The sequence below is a fragment of the Pinus tabuliformis genome, chromosome 6 (assembly GCF_031772625.1).
Source record: "Pinus tabuliformis cultivar Carrire ecotype Pingquan chromosome 6, CPIR1, whole genome shotgun sequence".
NCBI lineage: Eukaryota > Viridiplantae > Streptophyta > Pinopsida > Pinales > Pinaceae > Pinus > Pinus tabuliformis.
This window is the reverse complement of record NC_142292.1, coordinates 938,277,423-938,290,227: the sequence shown is the minus strand read 5'-3', so window position 1 is coordinate 938,290,227 and position 12,805 is coordinate 938,277,423.

Sequence of the window (12,805 nt, the reverse complement as noted above, 5' to 3'; positions counted from 1 at the left end):
AAAACTTTTCCATTAATTGGGAGTGAAATCAATTTCTCTCACTATATTTTGGAGATGATATGTTCCTATTACAATTTTCTTTGTGATGACATAGGGACCTAGGCATAAGGGTTGGAATTTAGCATGTTTACCCTTTGCTTCATGTTGTTTATCCCATTAAAGTGCAAGGTCCCTTACTTGGAAATCATTTTCACTAGCAGATTTTTTGTCAAATCATTTCTTAATCATCCAATGGTGAGTGGAAAACGTTTTCTATGCTTTACCTCTCTCTTCTTAAGTTTTAATAGGGTTTTTATCCTCCTTTGCATTATCATGAATGATTAACCTCGAGATCCTTGGGACAACTACATGGCATAAAATGTTGGGTGACAATATAGTTTCTTTGTAGTAGACCATAAATTAAAGAGAAGTTCTTAAAGCAACCCTGGGTGTGACTCAAACTACTCACAGTGCCTTGGGCAGGGCATTGTGCCAAATTATCTACTAATCATGTTCGCTTCAAGATATAGATCAAGTTCTTATTGCTAGACTCGACCAAAACATTTACTTGAGGGTAATAATTGGTGGAGAGCCTTAGGATAATGCTCTTATCTAATGCAAACTTAGTTAATTTCATAGACAAAAAATATGTGGCATTATCAAATACCAAAGAAGTAGGAATTCCAAACTTGGTTATGATATGTTACTCAAAGAGATAGATGACCACTTGGTTTTTGATTATGGTCAACAACACAACCTTAGTTCATTGGGTGAAATAATCCATGGCTATTAGTATGTACCAATGTTACTTGGAAGAGTCAAGGTAGATTTGCTCGATTATGTCCAATCCCCACTGTTGGAATGACTCTTCCACCATCACCTACTACAAAGCAATACCATATCTCTTCTCATGACCAAAACACTTCTAACAAATTAGGCATTTTGTAGTGTAAGCATGTGAGTCTTTAAAGATTGTTGGCCAATAGTAGTCTGCTCTAAGGATCTGAGGGAAAAGTATAGAAAGAGAATTCCTTACCAAAATTCATATTGTACAATGCATGAATATGTTTGATGACATATTTGATTTTGGCAATGGATTCCTTTTCTGGAGTAATCCATTTGAACTCTATGTCCTTAACCATTTGTTGCAAGGGTTTGATAATCTAGGCAAAGTCTGAAACACATATTTAGACAAATTGATTTTCCTTAGGAAGGACTATATGGACTTTTTACCATTTGGGTAAGGGATATGTGTGATTGATTTAACTCTTTTGGGATCAATAGAGGTGCCTTGCTTGGAGATCACATGTCCCAAAAGGTTTCCCCTGTCTACCAAAAAAACACTTTTCAATGGATTTAATGATATCTTTAATTTCCTACCACTCTCAAACATTTGCTTTAGATGGCATGGGTGATATAACTTGTGTTTGGAGTAAATAATGATGCCATCCAGGTATATTATGTCCTAAAAGGCCCTTGAAGGTTATATTCATTACTCATTGAATGATAAAACTAACATTAATCAACCCAATTGACATCCTCCTATAAGAAAAAGTACCCCACTTGGCGAAAATTGTGGTCTTGAGCCTATCTTCTTGGGTGACCAAGACCTAAGTGTAGCTTGAAAATCCTTCCAACAAAGACAACATTTCAGAGCTTGAAAATTGCTAGAGAATCAACTCGATTAGAGGTGTTATCACTCAGAATTTTCTCTAGAAGTTATCAAAAGAAAGAAAATGACTGAGGTAACCACAAACCAACTTTTAAGCATAGGCTCTAGCCAACCTATGGCTCAGAGAGGGCTCTCTCTATATGATTTAGCTTTGTTTGCTGGGATTTCAGGCTAGTTCTGAATGTTCAGGGGGTTTTTGATTTGTATTAAAGATTGGATGGTGGAATCCTTAAAACAGATGGATAAAATGATGTCTTTAGACCATTGGGATATGGAGTCAATAGAAGGGCAGCAGAACTGGAATTAACTCACTAAAGGGAGTGTTCAAAGGGCAAGCTAGTAGAGTACAGTGCAGGTCTTTGGGCCAAAGGGGTGAAAAGGTCTTAACCAGGGTGAGAGAGAAATTAAGAATTCTCAGACCGGGATTAAAATGAGGAACAGAGGATAATAAAAAACAAAGGGCAATTAAGAATCCTTTGCTATAGATTACAGAGAGACAACCTAAACTAAGGAGCAATTAAGAATTCCTTAACTTAGATAATCAGTAGAAAACATTTAAATGTATAACAATTAAAACAGAGTGCAATTAAGCAAATTCTGAGATATCATTCCATGTTATAGCATTCAGATTTAGATATACATTAAAGATTGTGGAAAAACTTTAAGAAAGATAACAACAACATGAGAAAATACTTGTCTGCACTTTGCTCTACACATGAATCTTGTGAAATATCTTGTCTTTATTCATCAATCCAGCTTGTTGGTCCAATCAGTGATACAATAGCTTTACAGTCTTTTGATCAAGAAGTCTATAGAAATGTCTAAGAATCCACCCTACATACTTCAAATTATGAAGTATTTATACAAAATTTTATTACAAAATATCTCAAACTAACTTGGGATTTAATCTAGGAAATGAAAATATCTTCTTGCTAGAAGTTAGAGACAACTATTGAATTGCTTTCATGTTGTCCCATTTATTTTGGTGCTGCTGGCCTTTATAGTTTGGTTTGTATCCCTTTATGCTCTTTGTTGTTTGAACTTTCACGCTGGAGGCTTTAGTTACTTTTGGCTTTCATCTGATACTCTTTGGCACTGATACTCTTTAACCATGTTGACTTGCCTTTACCTTTTACCCTGCTGACTGTACATTAACCTTTTACTACATTTTACTATAGTAAATCAGTCAATTTTTCCCATGACTCAGCGTTAGGTAACTTGATTTTCAACATCCTTCTATACATCTCATCTACCTCGGTATACTTAGCAAAAGTAGGCCTAGTGATGAATAGGTGTTTCACCTCATGCTGGAGGAAAAACAGGTTCTCAAATGTCTGGTAAAGAACTTTGCCTGTTGGCAATGCTTTTATTGATGATGTACTGGCCTGTTCTTTAGCTAGCTCTGTAATTTTGTTGTTATAATCCTGTTGTGTCATGAGCCTGTCATTTATGGCCAAGGCACTGGGTAACCCTTTCTCTCTCAAAATTTGAATCTTGGTCATAAATCTATTAACTGTTACTTGCATATTTTGACCTTTGTCATCCAAGCTTATCATTAAGTTTCTCTTGGAAAGGACCTTTCTTACCTCCAAAATTGTTTATGTCCTATCCTCTATGTCCAATTCTTGAAGTTCATACTTGTTTTTACTGTTGAGGAAGTGAATAAGTCTAGTTGCATCTTCAGGCATGTCTCCTAGTTCTTCCTCGACTTTTTGGATAGCTTATGTAGCTACCTTTATCAGGTCTATCTGTTCAAAAATCACTTGAATTGATGGCTAAATATCATTGACATAGTCAATGATATTGGCCCATAATAGTTCCTTGGCTTGTCCAAGGGGTTCTTTTAGTGTTATATCTTTCTCCATGGCCTTTAATCTTTCATTCATTCTGGCAGCTTTGTGCACTTCTTCCTTGTGCATGATCTTGGCAAGCTTGCAATTTGTTTCCAAGGTTGTCACCTGTTCTTTCAGTTTGTTCATTTTTGTAGCCTGAATAGACATTTCCTCCATGGATCTGACCAATTCTGCTACTTTTTCTCCTGATGCATCTGCTGCTGATGTAGACTCTACTGAAACTGGCTGTGTTGTAGGCCTGGGAGCTGTGGGAGCCAATGAGGCTACCAGCGTTGAAGGGACTGCTATTGAGACGTTGGGATGACATTTTCAGATGTAGTGGCAATATCACTTTTTTTCAATTGAATTAAAGTGTCTAATTCTTTCTCTATCTCCTTCAACTGATCATTAAGTTTCAGGACCAAGTCCATCAACTCTTCATGTCTGGTTTGGCTCTCTAAGACCTCCTGTGTTTGGGGATGTTGCAGTTGAGGTATCTTCAATTGTTTTTACAGTGCTGCAATGTCATCATTCTTCTTCTTTATCAGCTGTTAAGTGGCTTTAACATCTTTGAGATCATGTCCCAATTCAATCACTAAGTCTTCCAAAGACTTGATTCTAGTATCCTTGGCCTGTGAGGAGGCCTTCTCTAATTGATATTGAGCTGAGATATTGCTCAATGAATTCTGTAACTGATGAGAAACTATGGCTTTGCTTATGAGGGTGGAGTATATCATCTCTCTAGCCTGTTTGTGCAGTTCAATTTGGTCTATGGGATGAATATCCCTTGCCATCACTTCAAAATCAACTCTCTTGAAATCTGCTGATGTCCTTGGCTGTTGTGCAGTTGGTTTTATGAAGGACATCTGTAGTTTTCCCTCTTTGATGTCGAAAGCAAACATCAACCTTGTCTGATTGGTAGGTGTGAGTTTGAGATACTGAGCATAAGTTTGAGCCTTTAGTTTCTCATTTCTCATCTTGATCTCTTTATATCTATCTTTTATATCCTTATCCTTATCAGCAGGCCTACTGAATGAGGATACCTCTACACTTAGCTGTCTTTCCAAAATCTGGGTCTGTGATGTGGATGGCCCCTGTGTTTCCTCAGATAGAGTTGTGCCTTTACTTTTGTCCAGCTTAGTATCAGTTATTTCTACTGAGCCCTCTGTGTCTTCCTGCTCTGTAACAGGATTTAGCCTAGGCCTTTTGCTCTGACTGGTCTCATACTGTATATTTGATGTGCCCATTCCTGAACTTGAGGGTTCCTCCTTGGTCCTTTTGGGGTTCTTTTCCTCATTCTGAGGAGTCTGCATGATAGGAGGGGTGCTCATGGCTGGCTCTTGCTGTTCAGGTACCTGCAGAAATGAGCTCTCATCAAACTGTCTTTCTAAGTCACATAAGGCATTCTCTACATCTACCTTTGTATTGTCTCTGTCTACAAGAGTGTTTTCCACCCACTCAGATTGATTTTCATATCTTTCTATCTCTGGTATGGGGTGGTGAATATAAGGTCCCAACTTGGCCTTATTTCTCAATCTGGTCATAAATTCTTGAGGGTCATACCTCCACATGAAACTCTTTTGGAACTTCATTTGCTGCAAAATTTGGTCTGCCTCCTTCCTTGCCTCTCTAGAATTGTAGATGAAGGGGCCTAACTGGTTTTTTACTTTGAATTGTGATATTTTCTTGGCCGAGACAAAATTTATCTCATCAGAGTTCATTATTTGTCTATAGTACTCTAGAGAAAATAACCTCATGGGGAGGTATTTGGGTAGTTTATATGGTGCAAGCTGGCAACCATAAATTCTTATCTCTGTGTGGTTTTGGTAAAGGTACCAATCTCCCACTTTGCTTTGTTTAGACAATTGAAGGACCCTTTTGATCTCTGGACTTATCCTGGGTGGAGGGCTTCCTTTCAGCATAGTCATGACTGGATGAACAAAAGAATCTATGAAATCTGAATAGGTATATGGTGACTCAAACTTATGGAACAATGGGGTCCAAAAAATGACAGACCTGGGCTGGCCTTTGGTATCCAACTTTGGAGGGCAAAAGGAAATCTATCTAGCTGATAATATAGGAACATATGGTAGAGGACATATAAGTATTTGAACACTTTTTCATTGTTCATCCTCGTGAACTGTTCATGCATTCTCTGAAACTCAGAATAATTGTACAAAACAACAGGAGTCTGTCCTGGGGTATAGATTGACATGAAGGCCAGGACAAGTTCATTAACAAATTCATCAGTGAAGTAGCCTAAGACACATGATATCATGGTGATGATTTGTTTGCCCCTTTCAGAGAACATGGCATAAATATGGGGGGGGGGATTTTAGGAATGTATTGCTCTTCAACAATGAAATCTTGGAACAATTGGGCCAATCTAGAGGGACTTAACTTGGAATATTGGTCTAAAAAATCTCCAATTGAGAGTGGAGTCAGGTTTGGTCCTGGTTGGAGTTGCAGCATTTCATTTATGGAATTAGCTGTAATGGTGAATAGAATCTTTTGGTTAGGGGACATTATAGCTCTCAGGCTGGGAATGTAATAGGCATGGCACTGGTGGACAATTTCAGGGAAAACATGTACCTGTGGGAACTGGTATTTGGGAAAATTTGACTCCCAAAGGCCAATATCATCAGCATGGTTGAGGTATCTGTCCCTACTTAGATAATGGATTTTAAGCAAGAGGCCCTGGGTAGATGTATCCTTAATTTGGAAGTCCCTGTCAGCCAAGGGAAGGTGGTCGAGGTCCAAATGGGGAGTTGTGATAGGTCTAATGTCCAAGGCAACAGGGGTAGCCATAATTTAGTTCTTGTGGATTTAAATTAGGCTCTACAGGTTTATTCAAAGGTTTTGAATGGAAATTGGAAACTTTCAGAGGGTTTGGCCGCAGGTTTTCAAATTTAAGGTATTTTTCAATTAATTTTACTTAATGAAAATACTTGACAGGCTGAACGTTTCCAAATTTGAATGGGGAGTGGTATTCTATGGTGAAATACCTGGAATTGGGTGAATTGGCTTCAAGTTGATGGTTCACGGTAGCTGCAGAGGTTCGATTGGAATTGGTACGGACTGACAAGTCAACTGGGATTTCTGTGGCTTCTTCAGGAGCGAATTCGGGGTTCAAATGGTGAAATCAGAGTTTGCAGGTGTCACATTGGCTTGTAGAGGTTAACAGAGGAAACGAGAGAAAAAAATGAGTAAAGGGACTTCTCGGCCTTTTATGGCGCAACGATTATTTTTGGCGGCAATTTTATGAATGAACAGTAGGTGGTTTGGCGGGTTGAGCGGGGAGGCGGTATTGGAGGGCCATCGCACCGCTTTTGTGGCATGGGCAGTTTTTAGGAGGGGTCACCTGATCTACTTTAGAGTGCGACACGTAGCATTTGGGGGGTCGGGGAAAATCGCCTTATCAGGTGGGTAAAGGTCAGCTATCGGGCTCGGCCGATATGGCTGTGGTCCGTTAGATTTGGGCGCTTGTGATCTGACGGTAGTTGGGCAGAGAAGATGCGTGGAGGAAATGAACGGGAGTTGAGGGGGGGCCCAAGGGTTTTAATCACAGTGGTTTGGGATTAATTTAGGAATTAATCCTAGGTTAAGCGATCGGGCGGGGCTTAATTGCGGGATTAGGGAATCGGGTGAGGTTAATGACGGGATTAACTTAGGTTTACCGAGATTAGGTAAACTAAGTAAGGTTGTATCGGGATATGGGTAATTTATATAGTTTTTATTAAAACTAAGGATTGGGGGTATTTAATTTAGGGGTTTAATTAATATATGGGAAAAAGGTAATTATAGGGGATTTATATAATAAAATTAGAAATTAATATGAAATGAGCGGAGTGACTATTCCTTAAGCATAAATGTAAAATATGCGCATTTTATTTCATGCATTTGATACTTAGGATAAAGTACTTTTTGTGGGTTTTGGAATGAAATAGAATTTACGTGGTGGTTTTTACTTTCCCTAGGCAAATGAATTTAACCATAGGAAAAGGGGTTTTATTAAGCTAATGAGGGGAAATGAAGGGAGATGAATTTTACGAAGGGGATTCTAACACTTTGTGTCCATAATTCATTGAGCTGAGGGTCCGATCCCTCCAAAAGTCAGAGAAATGATCTGAGCCTCTTTGACTTAAAGGATTTAAGTACTTAGAACTTATTTATGGGAAATTAGTAATTAGAGGGGTGAAATGACTAAGGGGATGTTAAATAAACCAAGTTGTAAACCATTGTCCTTGCTTTGTTTACTGCTTATGCACATTTGAAAGATGTATTTAAACATGGCATAAGTGCTTTTGTGTAATCACTTGATATTTCTGCAACCTTTCTTCTACTTACCCATTTACTTACCCTACCATTTTTTTTTCATTTCATTTGGGTGCATTTAGGCTAGCAAACCCTTATCAATCGTTTTCTTTTACAAAGTAAACTATCTAATTCTAACCTTATATCATCAAAGGGCTTAGATTAAGCTTATTTAGGACATACCCTCTTTACATTTTTTAACTTTTTAATATGGAAAATATTTGCAGAAAGCAAAGGTATGCACAATATTTCAAGGCTTAACCTTAGTCATTCAAAATTATGACTCCTATTGGTATAGGATCCTAACAAGAGGCACCACGTAATTATCCTTATTGGATGCTCTATTGAGCTTCCTAAAGTCTACAAAGAGTCGTATCTCCCCTGACTTTTTATTCAAAGGTATGAAATTAGATATCCATGTTGAATGTGTTGAAATATATAACTAGGTTCGGTCTTCATAATGACCACACAATGACATATGTAAACATGATTTTATGTATTTGATATAAAAGAGAAAAATAAATTTATTATTATTGTTCTTGATGCATGCGTTTCATGCTGAAGGTTATAGGTCAAGCACCCATTGTGTGCTTTTAGGGCTTGTCATTGAGTCAAAAAGTCTTTTGAGTCATTGTCATGTATGGAGACCCATTTGGGCTTATTGTATCAAGTCAAAGAAATCTTTGTGTAGTAAAAAATGTTAAGAAAACCCTCCAAGATCTTGTCATACGACAATCAACAAGTTGACCTATCTACTATGAAGTTGGCCTCCTTGAGAATACATGTCGACCTATTGAAGGGTTGTTCGATCTCTTGAAGAAGCCTATATATAAGGTAGAACTTAGCCTCCCTTGGAAGACACGCAAAATAACAACAAGTTCGACCTTTAGCAATAAAAGGCAATACATAGCCAATGAAGGAGAGGAGAACAAGCAGAAGATAAGTCAAACTATTTTTTGGACTAATTTACCTCATACATGTGAAGAAAAATAGAGCATACATCTGCTACAGGTAGACCAAACTACAAATCCATCTAGAAGTATTGTTTTGGTGCCAAGAAGACTTGTTTGGGCAGATGAATTATTAAGGAAGTAAGCACTCTCCAAGCGAAGGAAAGAAGAGATAAAAATTACCCCAGCCTGCCACATGTGAAAAAATTACAGGAGGTCGAAAAGTTGCAATTAAGAGAAAGGCCGAAGTTGTAGTGAAGTTGCAGGTTTGAAGTCGTGAAAGGTTGCACGTACTAGGTTTATTTGACTTGGTTGATTTTGAAAGAAGAAATTTTCTTAATGAGGAAGTTGACTTGGTCTTGGAGTGATGTTGGTCAAGGGTGGGTCTTGGAATTTTTCATTTGAAGTTATATAAGAAGATAAGAGTTATTTTCCTCTTAAGAGGAGAGATTTTGGCCTTGACTTATAGCTTGTATCTTGTGTCCTCTTCTCTCATTGTTGTTTGTTGTTTGGTAGCTATTTGATGATAAGAACACTAATAATAATCAAGTGAAAGAAGAAGCTAATCAAGTTAAATAAAATACATCACAAGTAGTTATCAAAGTAAGTGAAATCACCTAAGAAAGTTGTGCCTAGATTTCTCGACATTGTATCAGAGCTAAGGTGACAAGACAAGGAAAGGTAGCTTGAATAAGGGTCATCAAAGGGATCAAAGAGGACATCGAACCATCAAGAAAGGATATATAAGGGTCAAGCACAAGGAAATCATCAAAATACTGATCCACTCATCATCTTGAAGGAAGGAATATCAAAGAAGACCTCAAACCCTAGCTCATCCAAGGAAGGTTTCCACACTTAAAGCATTCTTGGGAAGCTTACAATCTCCATCACAAGGAAAAGAAGACCTCAAGGACCCTACATCCACTCATAGAAGGACTACACATTGAAGTATATTGAAGTCTCTACATCCAAGGGAAGTAGGAAAACGCACTACCATCATCATCAAGGAATCTAGGTGATCTCGATCTTCTTGAGTCAAGGATCACTATCAAAGAATACTTGAAGGAAGACATCTTCATCAAGAAGACATCTTGTATTAATCAAGAAAGGCATCAAGTTGAATATATCACCATCAAAGGATCATCTTCACTTGACAAGTAAGTATCTTTATATATATGTTTGAATATATCAAAATGACTTCATTTTGCAAAGAGAACAACAAATTGGTTGGGTCATCAAACTTCCTTGCATGGAAAAAGAGGACATATTTAATCCTCATAGAGAATGAAGTTATTGGTCATGCTAATGGTAAGGTCTCTAAACCATCACAAGAAGAAGCTCAAGAACTATAGAAGTATATGAAAGGGTAAATAAGAGCTGAAGGGATCCTTATAGAATCCATCAAGGATCCCATTATCCCTTATGTAGCAAAGTTGGAGACATTGAAATAAATATATGAAAATTTAGTAGAACTGTTCTTTGTAAGTACTACAGGAGAAGTAATATCTTTGAGAATCTAGCTTTACAAAACGAAGATATCAAAGGAAGAAGGAATAGCCTCATACTTTATGAGGGTGTCACAAATAAGAGACAAACTACAAGATTTGGGGGAAATAATGTATGATAAAGAAATGCCCACAATTTTTCTCAATGCACCACCTGAAGAGTGGGGCAACTTCGTATCAAGCATCTACAGAAAGAAGGAAGCTACCCCATTCAATGAACTTTGGTCATTGTGTAAGATTGAAGAAAACAAGCTAAAGTGAAACATGATGTAGGATTAAATGAACCAGTTCAAGGATTTGCTGCCATGGCTAGGAGGAAAGGAAAGTTTGGGAAGTTTGGTCCTCAGAAAAAGAAGAAGATCGATATGTCAAAAATCTAATGCTATGATTGTCAGGAATATGGGAATTTCAAGAGAGATTTTCCTAAATTCAAGGACAACAAGAAAAGAAAAGAAATGAATGAAGCCCATATCACTAAAGAAGTGGAAGAACCCGATGAGAATAAATTCAAAGGGATAGATATTCACTATTAACGTTTCTTAGATGCATAGCAAGGATAAATAAGAGGTGAAAATACCTCTAACATGGCAGTGAACATCAGAAGCTAACATCATATTAGAAGCATATGATTGGAGCGAAGAAAGAGCTCATGACATCATTATAAAATCTTGAAAGGATAGCTAAAGCAAAAGTCTACATGGTTGTAGCAATCATGATGATAGTAGCTCATACCAAAATAAATTATATATGGTTGGAAGAAAGTCATATAGCATAGAAAGAAATCACCATACATCGTCAATAGGAAGGAGAATTTGCAGAAAGAGGATAATCAATATCCTCCATTGGAATCTTCATTAGAAGGTTCACTTGTACTTGGAATAAGACAATGTCTCGTTGATGGTCTACATTTCACCTTGTGTGTGATCCTTTGTTTAAAAAGGATGATGGTATGATGACATAAGAGTGCAACATGGTTGAAGTACTTTCAAGCAAGGAAAGGAAGCTATCAAAGGAAGTCTAGATGACCAAAAGAATAATTAAAGAGGTATGTATGCATGTATTTGATAGATTAAGTCATGTCATAATTGAGGATAGCATGGTTGAATGCTCTATCTAATGAGCACGATAAAAAAGAAAGGATCTCTTCCTTTAGAAAGATGCATGAAGGCATATGACCTAGTTCACATATTAATAAGATGAAGTCAACATAATATGTCCTCATATGGAATATGAGGTGGTTGACAAGATGAAGGAACTATGTATAGAAGTTCTCAAGGTACAATATGTGAGGAAAGGAAGAAGGATTCATGGAAAAGATGCAACTATGGTCACATAAGATAAGGAATCAACATCTAATGACTATAAATATTTGGTATGGCATCTCCATGGGGAAGGTATGAATGCCTTAATAAAGTATGAAAAAGAATAAGACCCTTGAAATTAATTTTTTCATAGATACGTTTATGAATGTGCAAGATGTTGATGTTGCAAGAAGTAGATGTCATGATGAAAGGCCATCATAAAAGTTAACTTTGATCTAATGTTCATTTTGATTTTTGAATAACAACTATCTAGGTTGTAGCAAGGCTGTTGGAAAGAGAGTTGTAGATGTTACCTACAATTAAGTACTCATGGGAATGGATGGAAGATCCTGAAAGGAACGTGACTTGGAAAAGGTATTTATGAGAAGAAAAGCCAGATGTGGACTGGAAGATCACTTTCCAATGAAAAGAAGGATAACATGATTGATGGTTCAACCCTATGGTTTGTTGAAGGAAAGTGATGGATGACCTATGCCCTATGAAGAAAAACTAGAAGATAAAGGCCCCATAATAATGAAGATGAAATTCATGACATCAAAAGGAGGAGCCCTACAAGCAGCCGAAAGTACCATGATATCCACTAAAGAGTAGACAGTTGCTATTGGTAACAATTCCCTAGTTAAGAGGGAGCTTGGACATGTCCCTATATAAGTGTGAACTTGGGTATATTCCTTTTATAGGAATGAGTATATCTTCCCTAGTTGAGAGGGAGAGATAGACACATCTTTCTCGTCTTCATGTTGTGAAGAAAGAATGGAGGATTGGGTAAACATCTGAGATTAATATCGATACTCTTTGAGGATGAGGTAGGGAATCCAAGATAAGAGTAGTCGAAGAGAAAATTCCTTGAGGATGTGTTATTCCAAGATAGGAATTGTCCTAAAAGGACATACCCTGTGAACACCCGGGCTGGGTATAAGCCTTGAGAGACAATGATGACGGTGTCTATCAGTAAATGGTCTCGCCAACATTGTGCTTTGATCTTGCGAAGAGATAGAGTTGTTAGTTAAGGCCTTGCTATGTGACAATGGTAGTTGCTATGATGAGATGCTCTAGCATAAGCTAAGGAAGTAGCTTATGAGATGGCTTACCAATATGAATCTTATTATGAGAATTATTTAGTTTATGAATGTCCAAGTACCTTATGTGGATTATGAATACCTCCCAAGTTAAGAGGGAGTGTTGAATTTTGTAACTAGGTTCAATCTTCATAATGACATATGTAAACATG